The 16,970-nt window shown below is 37.0% G+C and overlaps 1 long non-coding RNA gene across 1 annotated transcript; it reads right to left on the bottom strand.

The window, feature by feature from the left end:
* Window positions 1-2,673: 2,673 nt before the first annotated feature.
* LOC139132746 (uncharacterized) lies at window positions 2,674-14,984 on the bottom strand. The gene is made up of 3 exons (XR_011552398.1): window positions 14,792-14,984; window positions 6,273-6,667; window positions 2,674-4,161 (listed from the first exon to the last, which is right to left on the bottom strand). It is a non-coding gene; the product is annotated as an uncharacterized lncRNA (long non-coding RNA).
* Window positions 14,985-16,970: the final 1,986 nt, after the last annotated feature.

The following is a 16,970-nucleotide window of genomic DNA, read 5'->3' as shown; positions in this document are numbered from 1 at the left end:
CTTGGCGAGAATTTCCATTCTCACCGGTGAGAATTTGTTCTCACACTTAATTCTCGCCAATGAGTGCATTTCTCACCAATCTCCAGTGGAGATTAAAATTTTGTCACCGACAGCGGTGAGAATAAGAACAGATTCTCACTGATTGCGAGAAAGCGTCATTTTCTCGCTCGAGTCTCGCAATTTTCCCTATAGTGGTAGTAAAGCAGTTGATGGTGATGCGCAATGATACATCATAATGCGCAATGATACATCATATATAAGAAGTATTGTGTTGTTCGAAGTAAATATGTAATACGCAGTTGATGTCCATCTCAGGAGTGGCTTTTTTCAGATGTCACTTGCAGCTTACGCCATGACTTTTGCTTAGACAGCATCTGATGAATTTGCTCCTTTTCATAAACAAAACAGCGAGTGAGGTTTTAGCTGAGAGTAAGACTGACCAAGTCCGTCTGTGTACGTCACTCAGTAGATTTGATTCTCTTGAGGGATTGCAGGAAGCCAGAGTGATATCGTCCTGCCCTTAACCATTCTAACGAGTGATGGATGAATAAACATCAGAGCCATTTTGTTGACTTCACATGGAGTCAACACAAGCAATATTCTTGGGTAATGTTACAATGAACGAACGTGCAAAGGAAAGAAAATATACTTGGTAGAAAACTATTTAATTTCAGGTGAGAGCCTTAAGGCTTAGAGTTCAATAACTTCGATCATCACTAAAATTGATGGGTATTTTATTCATGTAGATAAAGTGTTTTATGCGTTTCGTATACTAGCATCTGTCTTTTATTGACCCTGGAGTGTTTTCCACAAAATATAGTTACCAAAATAATTGTATTCGACGGATGAAAATCGAGTAATTTAAAAATTGAAACTTGTCTAATGATTTTGACGTTAGACGTGTTTTTTCCGCGAAAATTACTCAATTACATTGTTAAGGCACATCGTCCCATGGCAGGGATGAAAAAGGTTACAACAACTAAAAAATAAGAGAAAAATCTACGATGTCTCACAAATCACACCGAAAAGACAAAGAAAAAGGAAAGACACTACATAAATATCGCAAAAAAAGACATAAAGAATACAGTCAGTGACCATTGTTACAATGTTGTTGCCATGACTCTATACATGATAATATATATTTTGCCAGATGGATTTCCCATGTCCCCTTTTCCATAATAAATTTAAACTTATTTGACATGAACTTGAAATTAGCGCCATGCTTTTCCTCTGCAGCAAATAGATGAATCCTTGTTCTTTATAAGCATGGCATGTAATAATAAAGTGATATTCATCTCCAGTTTCATTGTTTCGACATAAATGACTCGTTCATACACGGGTATTGTGCTAAGGCGCTCGGTTTCAATTTTAAGATGGTGATGACTTAATCTAAATTTTGTCAGACAAGACTTAATCTAAATTTTGTCAGACAAGAACTTGGCTTCGCATTTTACATTTCAGTGATATAATTTTCAAATCCAATACGTGTCGTACAGATCCTGTACGTCCTAATTTTATTTTTTGCATTTGGTTTTGCTCTATTATCATTTATTTCTTGCTTCCACTTTCCATTGAACTCCTCCTTATGTTTTATCATATTATATAGTTTATATTAAAACTAGAGGTCGTGATAATTTCATCAAGATTTTACTACATGGGATTCATTTATGTTTGTACGTAATTTTTTGTTTACCCAAAGTGTTTTCTTTTAGCAAGGCATTATCAGTATTGTTTAAACATTTATAAAATGTAATTAACTGTTTTTGGACAAAAATCTCAATGGTATATCTACCAAGCTCACCATATATTCCCGTCTTTGATGCATTTCTCGAAATACCCAACACGAAGCGGCAGATTTTTGTTGAATTCATCATTCCATACTTCATTAGCATAGACGATAATAGGTCTAATAAGTTTGTCAAAAAGAGGCAGCATTACTGGGACAAATACACTGAAAAACAATTCCTAGCCAGTTGTTGAATTGAAGAAAAAACGCTCATACAATAATCATAATCGGGATTTGGGGAATTGCTACCATGGCATCTAAAAAATGTGGAAGCAACAATCATTTCTATCTGACGATTGCTCTGGAAACTTTGTATCCGTAGTTTCATCATTTGGTCAGAAACGCTTCACAGAGTTATAGCAGAAATCCCATTAGCAGTAGTATAAGAATTTCATAAACTATTGTTATTAACAAAAAAGCAATGTTTTTTGTAATATTGTGGTTTTAACAAAGTTTTAATAATCCATGAACGTATTCTGATATAGCCTTACTGTTTGATAGAAAATTATGCATCCATGACCTTGAACTTTTTAGACACTCAGGTTTCGGGAAAATTGAGTCCGTTAGATAAGGTATCCCGACATAATGAACCGTGAAAATTGTGGGATTCACAATCACTTGTTACATCGTAGTAAATCATCGTTTAGCCATCGTTGAAATGTTCATAACTTTGCACCATAATTTCATTTTTGTAATAAAGTTTTTATTGTATAGGAACACACGTTGTGTTAATCTTGAATTTCCCCGGTGACTCCATACGATACTCATACTTTGTGATACTCAAACCGGTCACACGGTCACACTTGATATTTCGGAATCATTTATGGGTACTGGGAAATAAATGTGGTATATCTGCAATGATTGCCGCAATAACGAACAAACTCAAGATATTTCAAAGTAGATTTTTATTGAGATAAAGACAGTGGTCGAAAAAGTGGTATACAAATGATTTAAAACAACTGCACAATCGTATAACTCCTCTACATAGTATAATAGAGTAAGGGAGCATTCGTTTTTACAGGGAGGGGGTCTGTGGAAATCAGGGAGGGTTGACTTTTACGAAACCGTTTTTTAGGGGCGTCAAATTTTACAATCAATAATTGGAAGGGCCAGGGGGTCAAATTTTACAAAGGTTTGTATGGAGTTATGGAAAAAAAATTGGAATTTCACCGAAATGTTGCTTGATCCTCCATACACAGTCTATGAGTAGTCTATAAGGAAACTGAATAATTTCTTTTAAATACAAGACTAGGTAAAACTATGTATTTACGTACTCTTGATTATTGATGTACATGATCAGATTAGGGTAGTTACCGGTGCATGTGTGAGCAAGAAATTCGATTTTGGAATTTCACTGAAATGTTGATTCACTATCTTGTCTATGAGGAAACTATGAATAACTTTTTTCCAATACAAAACTAGGTAAATCTGTGTATTTATGTACTCTTGGTTAGTGATATTTGTGTATTTGATTAGACTAGGGCGATTACAAGTTCATGTGTGTGCAAGAAATTTGATTTTGGAATTTCACCAAAAATGTTGATTTTCTATACATTGTGGTCTGTGAGGAAACTTTGAATATTTTTTTACAATACAAAACTAGCTATTAAAATCTGTGCTTTAAAAAAGTTTGACAATTGATATATATTGTACGTGACGAGAGTATTATATTTGAAAGAGCAGATCTGAAAAACCAATATGATATTGGAATTTCACTCAGTGATTATTTGTAAAGTTCAAAAAGGATTCTTTGAAAGTTCAAAGGTCAAATGGGACATTATAAGTCAGTTAAGATATTATTGATACGGACTGTGACATCTAGGGGAGGGTCGCTGTTTTCTATTTTTTGTGCATGAAAATTGGGGTGGGTAACTTTTTTTCTTGCAAACACTTTTGAAGGGCCTAATTTTTCAGCCCAGGGCCATAGGGTGCGAAGGGTTAATGAATCAAATCTGATGAATATTTTTAGGGGGTCATATTTTACAATTATGAATTGGGGGGGTCAAATTTTACAAATTTGATTTGGAAGGAGGGTCCCTTTTTACATTTTATTTGTCACTCAAGTTCCACCGACCCCCCCCCCCTTTTAAAAAACGAATGCTTCCTAAATACCAACAAATTGAACTTCACGTTCGTTGTAATCATTCAACACCTTTTTTATTACAATCAATATTATTAATACTCGACGGGATAGTATGGGTGAAATTTTGTGGAAATTCTGCAAACGACCCACATTCAATGATGGACACGTCAGCTAATACTATGATGGACACGTCAGCTAATACTATGATGGTCCGCTTCGTAATGGTTCAAAATGTCTCTTCTGAACTGGTCTCATCCGTTGAGTTGTTTCTACAGGGTAACGGCCATGTTTTCTGTTTATCAAATGCAATGGAGACAACAAATATTTGATTAATAAGATGGGCTTTGTGAAAGGGAAGCCATAAGGGAAGGACTACCACGTGGTCGAGTAACCACGGTCATTTACAATGAGTTTATATATTAATAGATTTGAAATTGTAGCTAAGCTAGCGTTGGTTAATAATTAAACACGACAATGACAAAGGGTGAGTGTGACCAGCGTAACCTATTGTAACCGTGATTATCCTTCTTTAATCTAGATTTTACAACATGGCATTAAACCTAAAGGAAAAACCATAGCAAAATTTTATTCAAATCAAAATATCCAGTAATGTTAATAGTCGGGGACGGCTCTCTGATTGAAACAAGGTCAAAGTCACAGTCGTAAGATAGGCGACGTATTCAAAATAATATTCTAACGCATTCCAGTTTTTAGTTCATCATTTTGAAAAATATACTAATCCGGTGCCGCCAACTGGTAAATTTCATGAATTTCGCAAAATCATCACAAAACATGTTTTGAAGGCTGATATACCGGCTTTTCTTATTTTTGACCTTGACCTAAAATTTTGAGGGGAAAGTAGAGCTGTTCGTAACTACCCTTCCACTGGCATACACTGAAAATGTGTCCTTCCACTGAATTTTGATGCCCACTGCCCTCCGTTATCTACAGTCTGCCCGCTCCCCGCTCCTCACAACAATTCAAGCTCCCCGCTGCCCTCCCCACTACTGAAATTCTCGATTGCCAACTAGATGCCTACTAGATAACCCAGATCTACACAAAACTGTGCGAGCAGTTAGCAGTATACCTTGAAACATTGCTCCCCTCTAAGTTAGGCGCTTTATTTCTCCTCAAGTTCTATCAACCACGCCGCTTTCCCCTCCCTCTACGTATTTTCCGGTGCCCACTGTCAAATTTTTTTTCCCCACCCGCTGAAAATAATGAAATTTCTTTCCCGCCCACAGTAAATATCGATATTTTTGCCCGCCTGCTGAAAAACTTCGCACGGACACGTTTTTGCACGAACAGCTTAGTTGGCGGCACCTGACTAATACAAGATTCTAACGAAGAGAAGTTAATGTTTGACGTAATGACGCTTTAAGATTCGTGTAATTTACAGAATGATAGAGTACGACTCCTCTAACATACGACGACATGCAGAGCCTTCCATACTAACGAACTCTCAAAGTGCTGGATGACTTAGCACTATCTATGCTTCAGTCTACATGTCTTCAATTAACCAGTCTTCAAAGTCAGTGTCCTATAACAGGTATCTTCTTTTCAAGTGATTCTATTGAAGAGTCAACTGCAACCTTATAGCTTAAGACAACCCTGAGTCCCGGACCGTGGAAACACATCCCCAGTGTACGCTGAATCTAAGCATGACCAACGCCGGGACAATGAACCTCAGAAGCGCCAATGTAAGATTAAGAGAGTAACTACATGTAGTTAGACTAAGAGAAATTGTATCAAACCTAACAAGAACAAACGAGAATCTTCAGGTTTATATCAAATATACCTAACATATACACGTTGTGGGTTGGATTAGTTAATGTATGTCATTGACCATATTTGTATGTCTATAGATTGGCTATGGCAGAGAATGAGGAGAAAAGTCAAGTGCTCTTTGTGATACTTTAAATCACACAAACGAAAGTAGACAATAATATTTTTGTATTGTCAAATTATTAGAAATTATTGAAATAGATAATCTCTTTGATGGATGTTTGATTTTGACCGAGAGATAAGTCATTCTCGCAACCAGTGTGTTAATATTCATGTTTTGCAATCGTCGACCGTATCTTTCGAATCATAGTACAATTTTCACTGATCTCTTGGTTTTCAATGTCTCTTTGAAATTCCGTTTTTGTTTCACAATTCATCAAATGTTCTGTTAGAGAGACTCCGAACTGAAACTATTCTTGAAATGTGTTCAATGCACAAACACCAACGAGAAAATGCAACACACGTTGAGAAATGTTTGATCAATCACTGCATATCTCTTCTGTATTTAATTCCATTCCTGTTTATGTTGTTGATATTTTTATTTTTTCAGGAAACCTCAATTCCCGAAAAATAGATATAGGTTGTTTCTGGCTGATAGTGTGTAGTCGTTTCACTTACCATGGTAGCAGACATGCAAACATTGGACCCAGTCGTATCTTCTTGTAACATCTCCTCTAAATGTTGAATATAATTCATGGCAAGTCGAAGAGTGTCTAATTTTGACAACTTTGTGTCTGCTGGTACCCATGGCAATGTAGTTTTAAGTCTAACAAATCCTTTACTCAAAATCCTCATTCGAGTCCTTTCTCTGGCATTAGCGGCTGTGCGCTGACTTTGTTTAAATTCAAATGATTTGTTGACTGCTTTTGGCTGACGCTGCTTCTTCTTTGCGTCCCTTTTCATGTTTACTGTTATATTGTTGGATATTGTGGCAAGGCAATTGGGTCTTCTCAGGTCCGCTTTATGATCTATGCTTTCTGGATCCATGTTCTTTGGTCAGATGGTTGTCATATCTACAAAGGAAAACGATGTATGTACGATCAAGTCTATCAAACATATACCAGTACATATGATGATATCAAATACGATGTTCACTAAGAAGGGCAATTTCTGCCCCATTCATCAAAATTAGGGGGCAGACTTGACATTTTAGGGGAAAGAAACAACAGCCATTTCGCAGGTTACTACACTATGCGCTTGGGTTACCAACCTATGGGCGTATTTGGTTGCTGTGTTTTGTGCGCGATTTTCGCGCTGTCAGTAACTTTTGAAGGGCAGAAAATGGCTCGAAATGTGCAATTTGCTCAATTGCGCAGTCGAGAGAAAACCCTTACATAACAGTCTGACGCACGAACATTACACAGGTTGATCAGATTTCACGTTGAAATATACATACTAAAAATACAAATGCAAATTCAAATTCGTCAAGAACAGGGTTAGTTGTAATTATAACGCCACACTTTTACACTTTCAAAAACAGAAATGAACTTTGATATACTTCGTCAGGATTCTCACAAAAAAAGGAACATTTAAATTTGTTAAGCACAGTGTCTGTACAAATTAGTATCGGCAAATCACGTGACACTGTTGAACCTCAGTAAATCCTAACGACAGAGGTCATTATGGACTGTCTGTTCATATATGTCGATGGTTGAAATCATAGCACAGAGATGTAAAAAAGCCGATGTAAACTGAAAGAGAAGTCATGGAAAAAAAGCAAACCGAAATCCTAGGATTTCAGAGAATCGTTTTATTTTCATGAAAGAGTTTCTGTTGTATTCTTCAAATCGGAGTAATCAAGTCTTGTTAATTTCAATTGCTACAGAAGTAAGTAACACACACCAAACTAGGACAAAGGACGAAAATTTAAAACCCGAATTAAACTGCTTTTGTAATGACAAAATAATCATTGAGACAATTTGTGGAAATGAGTTATCGTTGAAAACAACTTACAACGTTCTGTGACAACAATTTGTCTCCATAGAACGATACGATACATATCGTATTTTGAAAGGTCTGATTTTTTTTATTCTCAAAGATTTCAATGGAACAGAATTACAAAAGAATTAGTAATTAGTAAAAGAATTAGAATAATTTGTCTGCATTGACGAATGATGTCACACACTTTCCATGATCAGATACAGATACAAAAACAAGGGTGTACAAAGAAATGGTTTCATGAAAATGGACTTAAGGTGGAGTTGCATGTTGCCAACACAGTTTTTTACAAGCAATATTTCTCATCAAAGATGACAAGGAAACCCCCTCATACAATATATGTCCAAAAAGCAGAGACTCTAAGGTTTAGTTATGTAGCAGTAGTTTACTCGCAGGATGACGTGGGTGTATATTTGCGGTAAAAACCTCAATTTTGGTATTAATGATAAAAATAGCTTTCCCCCTTTGCGTCGACCTCTTTTCAAACGTGAATTTTGCCATCAACTTGTGTATTTCTACCCAAGTATTACGTATCACCTGAAAGCTATTTCTGTGAATGTTTTTGTTTGATCAAGAAAATTAATGGGCGATGAATTTTCATGAAGATTTTAGTGAAAGTGTAAAGAAATTGGGTAAACTGACGTAAAGAAGTTTAAGTCAGAGTGGAAGGGGGCCATTGTCTAGGTGTCAATGAGTAATTGCATTTCAGAATACTGGCTACAAAACCTTGTCTCAGATTTTTGAAAAAAGCCTTAGTTTTTTCACAGTGCTGAATCAAAGTTTATCAACCGATTAGTCTCACAATGTCGTCTAATTAAACAGTGATAACTCGACTCTTAAGACCTACATTAAAAAACTGAGACACGGTTTTGGAGACAAACTATTCGACAAACATCTGTGAAAATCTGGTGGACTTCTGTGCACGTGTTCACGAGTTAAACTCTTTTGAGTGTGCTGCAAAGTGACAAAATGCCGAACTGAGAAAAGGGCGATTTAGTAAATTGGTTTGTTTTTTTCCTTTATGAATGGCCATAAACAATTTACTATACAGATGAAACACCAAAACAAGATAGTGCTTTCAATGTTTTAACCAAAACAGTTTTTTCACTCATTGAAATCAGTATCAGCGGTTAAAATAAGGCTAAAAAGAGCGATTTTCGGGAGCGATGTCCCCTCTAAGAGCACAATGTACACAGTGACCAATGACTAAATAGACTTGAGGAGTGCCCAGGAAGGGATTATGCATAATTATGACGGATTAGCTGTAAGATGTAGACAGAGTATTAACTGTTCAAGCTAACTGTCGGGACTGCTACGGCATATCGATGCCCTCTACAAAAGCGTAAATATAATGTAATTTTGTGTCAGCATTCGATCTCGAAAAGGTTTCATAGCCGCGGAAAGTTTTGATTGAGCGATCCCGATTAATGAGTGACATAGCGAATTGAATATAGGTTGACACCACAACTAAAAGAACCTGTGATCATGAAGGTAAAAAAGACCTCCATGCTGTGATTCAGTCCGTTCCTATTTTTTCGAACTTCACGCGCCTTGAAAACAGATAAACTTGTGACACTCCGAGATTTAACTCCGAGCGTTTCTAAGACAATAGTTTGCCTTCGCTCTCTACGACATTTCTGAGGTGAAGACCATTTCTGGAGTCATTTTGGCCGACATAGCCAAATGCCAATCAGCGGTAACTAAGTCAAGGGAGAGAATTTGAGAAAACTTGAACTTTAAGACAAGAACGTCATTTTATCTGAGCCGCTGTTCTCGTCGAGGGCTATCCCAAAACCGTGTCATCGGTATCGTTACAAATGCTCTCATCGGACGACAAATTATCGGCCATCGGCGTTAAAGTTTGGCTGTAGTATGATCCTTTGTCTGACATTCTCAGGCTATCTTTTACACGGTGTGGTTGTTTTGGACTTTCGATGACCCCTTTTCCGTTTTCTTCCTTTCATGATGCTTTTTCTGTCTCTGCCTTGGATGCTGAATACGTACGGGTACGTCGTGGTATTCATGTATTCGCATTCTCTGTGTGGCCTCCAGTGGAACGTACATACGGGACGGCCGGAGCTTCTCTAACCACTGCTCCGGGTGCTTTTTCAAACGCGCAAAAGTGTCTCAAATGAAATATTTGGTATTTGGCAAAGCAACTACAAATACACGGCTTGCCGACACGACTTGTCTGACTCGGATTACACTGCCAAATGTACGATTCTGATCAAAAGTAATGTCTGCCCCGATGATCCTTGAAACACGGTCCCTCCACGTCACACTAACGTCAATGGGCGGGCGATCTCTGACAAGCGAACTTGACCGTGACTTCTAATCACTTTTATTTGATAATAACTACAGGTCCTGCCATTACTCATGCTGTAGATTGTAACACTCGATATATGCTGTATCATGCAACTTACAACTGTTTGACAACGTAAAAGGTGAACTCTACTAATATTTTAATCTTGGGTTGGCAAATGAATTAAAATTTAATGAATATTTACGAAAAAGTGATTTTTGAGCAAAATACACTGTGTTGGGTGCAATGCCCCCTTAACACCGCAGGCAGTGGTCATTAACTACATTTGGAAGAAACAGACCCATGAACACTGGTATATTATCATTTGCATATTTCTATATAAAATAGTACCATTGGCCATAATAAGAAACATTGTAATACAAATCACTGTTTTTTGTTTGGTTTGGTTTGGTTTGCAAACAGTATCAAATATAACCTTAAACGTAACCCCAAATTGGACAGTTAATGAATATGTTTGATGGCATTCTTTCGCCATTGTCCATAATAATGAACTGAATAGTTTGTAGTCGCGCTAATTTACTCCTGTAAACTCGCGAAAGTAGCATTGACACTCTTAATTGTATCATGACACATACATGCGCAGAATGAAATGCAGAGATGTTTAGTATATCATAGTTTATTTTATGCGTTTACACAGATATTGGCACAGATGAGACAGAGCAACATATTGTCCAACCTACCCAAGCCAAACTATTGCTATCTGAATAATAATAAGGCCTGTCACTTAATTGAACTATTCGTATTTATTGAGGCTCCTTCTCACAACCTGTAGTTCATTCTTTTCTGTAATTTTTTTGGATTTCCACGAGAGAAGTCCGGTGTGCGCTCACGTATGGGTAAATGTTTCAAAATGTAGAGGCGGAAGTAATATGTATGGACCTGCAGCTCTGTCAAGTCGTGAACGTGCTCCCAGGTGCCTTGCCATGGTTGCCATGGTTGCCAAAACCACACACTGATCACAATCGAAGCGGAAAATGGGAAAAATAATGTTCCCAGTACTTGAATAAAATCTTATATCGCAGACATAAGGTACAGTCACAATATAACGTACAGCAGTTTCAAATTTCTGATGTTGAGAATGTCATAGGTCTCCATTGGTATCACTTCCTTTCTACTCTGTGTTGGTAACTCTGTCTTCACATTTTCATACTCCATTTTGTTCGATAATAAACAGACGGTTTTCATGTTATTCCAGACGTCCGATGGCCGCACTCTGTTGCCTCTTATCGTAGTTAGATAAATAAATGGAGGATAAATTTCTCCTCAAATGACATCTGTTTATTCAAACATGTTAAATTAATACCCCTTGGGAGCAGTTTGACCGAGACACTATCGATGTTCATCCGTTCTTTTCTCTTTATTCTCTTTTCAGCAATCTTCAAAGGAGAATAATGCTCATGCAAAACAGAAGGTTGTGTGGTTAATATATGAGACTATCCCAGCTAATATACAATTATCAACCGTAAACTTGTATGTGCCGAAGTACAAAATACGTAAATCAAACAATATTTATTTTAAGATTGTAAAGCAACCAGAAGATGTAATTGTGATGTCACTATCGTCGAAGCATCGACATACTTTATAACAAATGGTGACATGTGTAATCGAAGCAAGGCTGGTAACCCGACTCATGACGTCATCAGTACTGGATATTCTTCATCGTCTCAGTGTGACACGATAACAATATTGATGACAAAAATGAATGTAATGCAATCGAAACTATTTTTCCTTGAAAATAGTAAGGAATATTATTTAATTCTACCTGGAACTGAATCCGTGGATATCACTAAAATAAAATACATAGAGACATAAAAATAGGACATAAACAAATTACGAGTTAGTCTCCCAAGATAAATGCAAACCTCGCTTTAAGACTATTGGCAAAGTGGCTTTCAAAATATGTATCAACTCAATTAATCGCTCGGGCGTCTCTCGGTAACTCTGATCACGCAATGGTATATTTACTGCCAAAGTACAGACAAAAATTGAGGACGGGAAAACCAAAGATAAAGAGTGTCCGTAAATGGACGAACGATAATGTAGAAAAACTAAGAGCCTGTTTTGACTGTACTGACTGGAATATTTTCAAAGACTCATGTGATAATATCGATGACTATAAAATACCAGCTTTGAAGGCGTTATCTTTTTCTTGCAAAATTTTCCAAAGAAGCTGTTTGAGAAACTCAAAGCATTCAATCGAAATATGTCCTTGTGTCATTGGCTCCTCGACTTTTTGTTGAATGGACCACAGAGTGTTAAATTTGGTGACAAAATTTCAAACTCCATTATTCTTAGTACCGGTGCACCTCAAGGCTGTGTCTTATCACCGATGTTGTACTCTTTGTTTACTAATGATTGTGTTTCCCATGATGATTCTGTAAAGTTTCTAAAATTTGCAGATGACACTACAGCTATAGGGCTCATCATAAATGGCAATGAAACCATCTATCGCTCTGAGGTTGCCTGGTTAGTCGACTGGTGCTCAAATAACAATCTTGAGCTAAATATCAAGAAAACCAAAGAAATAATTATCGACTTTCGTAGACATCCGGTCTCTTTAGTTTCACTTGAAATTAAAGATCAACTTGTAGAATTGGTGGAGTTTTTTACCTTTTTAGGCTCCACAATTACGAATACATTGAGATGGGACACCCACATAAATGCGATGGTGGTGAAAGCGCAACAACGTCTATTTTTCTTAAGACAGCTTAAGAAATTTGGGTTAAGTCAGAATGTACTTATTCGTTTTTACAGAGCAACTATTGAGAGTACTCTTACATTTTCTATTACTGTCTGGTACGGTAATGCAGCACAGAAGGATAGGAATAGTCTTGAAAGAATAGTGAAGACTGCTTCAAAAATTATTGGTTGTGAACAACCGTCAGTCGAGTCACTTTATTCTGTTCGCCTTCTACGCAGATCAAAGAAAATCATCAATGACATAACTCATCCGGCACATCACTTTTTCAAACTGCTTCCCTCGGGGAAACATTTCAGGTCTTTTAAATGTAGAACTAACCGATTTTTACATAGCTTCTTTGCAAAAGCAATTCAAAACTGTCGTATTTTAGATATTGTTTTAATGATGTCATTCTGAGTTTTTATGAATTTTGTGCGATTGTAGTAACTTCTAAAAGTTTGTATTTTAGCTTTGTATGTGGTAGTGTGCTATGCCTTTTATATGTTGATAGTTTTTTGTGTGAAAGTGATTTTAGCAACGCCAAGGCACATTCCTCTCGATTCTTTTTTATTGACTGGCAATAAAGATTATTATTATATTATTATCAACCAAAAGGCAGAGTATTGTTAAAAAATTCACATTTGCAAATTCCGTCATTGTTTTGAAAAAATAAATGAGGCCATACCCTGTAACCTAAAAACCACATTTGAAATCTATCAGATGAATGCTTTCAGAAAAGAATGTTGACAGAAATGAGGAAAACGACTTAAAATACATGTATAGATTAGGGCAACCATTAAAAATTTCTACGAAATAGACAAGTTACGACTTTATCACTTCAAACATTTTAAATTTGTTGAAAAACTTGAATTCTGAAACGCGTTCTTAATGTCACTTACATCCCCACAGTTTAAGATTATGATAAAGAAATTTGCATTCATAAAGCGGTCTATCAAGTTTTGGCTTGCTAGTTTTGAAATGTTAGTTCCGCAAATTTAGTCTATGGAGGAGCGGGGGGCGGAATACAGACTAACAGAACAGCCTGAGAGACAAGGTGGCCCTCTATGGAATTATATCAGTAAGTTATATTAAATTAGCGGGATTCTTAAGTATGTTTGACAAGAATTACAGAAGCCTCTGTAATACGCATGTTGGAATAAACCGCAGACAGACTATGATTGGTTCAGAGATATATCAAGTTTGGTAGTCGTTTGCTTTGATGAAGTATGGTATGGTATTTCAAAATGACCATTGTTATGATTGTTGTACAATAATTGTAATAATGGTAATAATAAGAGAATCACAAGCCAAGCAGAGTTTCAATGCAAATTACCTTTCATATCAGTGAAATGTCGAAATGTGATCCGTGCTCGTCAAACAAACTCTATGCGGAAATCAGCTTTCACACATGGCCATGGAATCAGTATTTAATACCTGGTTTTTGTATGTATTTTTGTGTGTGCTTCATACGTGTAAAGGGCATCTATTGTATACGCCCTAGCTGTCACCATATCGAATCACGTTAAGGAGGCATTTCGCCATGGGTGTACGGCGGTGCACGAAGTTCGAAGAGGCAAAACATTGCCAAGGTTATGAAAAAGATAACATAAGTTTATTTGCTTGGCTTTAGAAAATGGGTAAACGATTTGGATTTCGCGGTGGGGGTGTCCTGGTGTACCAGGATGGATCCCAGTAAACTGACTGGGAAGACCAAGTAAATTTTCAAATACACGGTCTCTCACGATCGTGAACAAAAATATTGAACTCGCTTTCTTCTATATTTGGACACTGTGACCGATACAACTTGGTTGTCAAGTACATGTTATAAGCCGTAGAATTTTCACCTAGCATACTCCGACAAAATTTTTCAACTTTCCACAATAAACCAAATAACATTTGCAGACCTGTAGCTTTGCTCAATCAGCTGGACGGTTCCAAATTGAAGAGCGTATCCATCAGATTTGAGTGGTCATTCAATCGTGTAATACTAATGATACGTCAACACTGCTAGTGTATGGACTTTTCGTTTCATTGAATATTTGCACCGATTTTTGTCTAGCATGACTGCCTTGTAATTTTTGTGAATTCGTCACTGTGTAACGAATTTCTTGTAAATAAAACGACATAAATTGTCGTCATCCAAAGCTTGTCGGGTTTTGAAAGACAAAGACAAACTTACTGAGGTACCTGACTTACCAGATCAATATCAGCCTTCTGTACGGTCTATGCTTTGATGACAGAAATCAGCTTGATAAATATCAGCTCGCTAAATTTCAGCAAGGAGATCACACTTGCATCTTAGTCTGCTCTTCTATCTCCTCTCGCGTGAAACGGCAGAACAGATGTCTGTCAGTAGAAGTTAAGCAATGAACCCGATTCCTATGACATTGTGTATATATGTATATGGTGTGCTATTCTTATCTACAGATCGTACAACGTGACAGCGTGTTGTCCAATACTACATATCTGCTAGATTGTTTTCTTCCGGAATGGAAAAACAAATAAAGGATTTATCCAGTGAAGGCGGCACTTGGCAAGAGCTGCTGATCGTTTCCAATGAAATGAATATGAAATAAACAAGACTACAAGCCTGACATTACTGCCGACACCAGTACGCTGTAAAGTGGCCAAAATCATAGAATGTTCCTGATACCGAAGTAACTACACTGTATCTACATTAATTAAGGATGCACTTTACAAATTGTCGAATTGGTCTCTTCCCATTTATTCACTGCACTTGACATTGCAAGAAAATCTACTTCTACCGTTGCCATGTCAACATTTCAGTAAACATTATTTAGCTAAATTCAGTGACTACAAGAACTGTTGTCACTAAAACGGAAAATAGCATGGGTAAAACAATACTCATTATGTATTCATCTCTCTGCTTAGTGCACTGGCTTACAATTCATCGAATAAGAGAGTAACCCAAGTGTTAGAGAGAGAGAGAGAGAGAGAGAGAGAGAGAGAGAGAGAGAGAGAGAGAGAGAGAGAGAGAGAGAGAGAGAGAGAGAGAGAGAGAGAGAGAGAGACAGACAGACAGACAGACAGACAGACAGACAGAGTAAGAGAGACAGAGAGCAGAGACACAGAGAGACAGAGACAGACAGACAGACAGAAACAGAGACAGAGACAGACAGAAACAGAGACATACCAGAGAAAGACAGACAGAGACAGAGAGACAGAGATATTCTAAATATCTAAAACCAAAACTGACAATACTAAAGCACTTCAATTTATTTAGAATGATTTACAGGGTTATTTTCGGCATGTTGACTGCGTGAAGTGAGCGTACAAGGTCATATTTCGATAGCAATTATTGTAAATTTACATTTTTCATCATAAAATACAAAGTACAACAGATTTCCTCTCCACACGGCCAATGTTGTTTCCCTAAACTGAGAGATTCTTCTTTGAAAACCTTGCCTTTGTTTAGCGATAAGAGCATCTCATCCCTGTCTCCTTACCGATGAGCTTTTCATGTGTTTATGGTGTGTGTGTGATGATGACCATGTACACAACAGTCAATTTCAAAATCATTGTATACTACGTACGGTTTTCTACCTCTTTGTCATCTCAGTTACGCTGGCCGCTACTTCATATCTTAAATGACGTTATGTTTACGTTTCACGCTGTACCTACACTTCCGGTCAGTAACAACAGTCTGTAAAGCTTAAATCTCACCACACATTCAGCAGTTATCCCGTATTTTCTTACATCTTGTTGAACTCAAGTGAAAATATAAACTATTCTGGTTACTTTAATTATACAATGAATGTGGACGAGGAATGTCTTAGATAGAAACTGTAACTCAAGTTCATTGACAAATATTGATGATAAGCAAGTGAAGTGTATATGCTTATCAACGTGAAGTTCCCAGTCTCGTTTATTTATTGTCATTGTCAGAAGCTTTTCGGAAGTGACTCTGACGGCGTTTGGTGCTTCGAAGACGTGACTCCCTTCAGAGAAAGCGGACTCTGTTTGCATATAAGATGTCAGTTAATTATTATAAACATGGAACAAATAAAGCTTGATTGAAAGTCGCGTGCCGTTATCTTTTGTTGACACAACACAACACGATTGATAGCGATAGTATCTTCAGTTAATAGATTCATTGAAATTCCGTCGGAGACTTTAACAGCTGAAATTACTAAATTGCAACAATTCTGATCCTAAATGTGATCGCAAAACTAATTTTGAAGTACTCTGCAAATTAAAAAAATAGCTTGCACCACAAAGTTTACATAGCTGTCAAAGAATGGCATATCATGAATTACTAGTATGAAACCTGAACTGACTTCTGATTACCCAAATAATAGCAGGCATTACAGATAAGGTAATATTGTAATCTGGGCTGCTCAATGCTATCCCATCA

The sequence above is a fragment of the Ptychodera flava genome, chromosome 5, assembly GCF_041260155.1.
Source record: "Ptychodera flava strain L36383 chromosome 5, AS_Pfla_20210202, whole genome shotgun sequence".
Taxonomy (NCBI): domain Eukaryota; kingdom Metazoa; phylum Hemichordata; class Enteropneusta; family Ptychoderidae; genus Ptychodera; species Ptychodera flava.
Note: the sequence above shows the minus strand (reverse complement) of the source record. Positions and strands in the feature narration are given on the sequence as shown.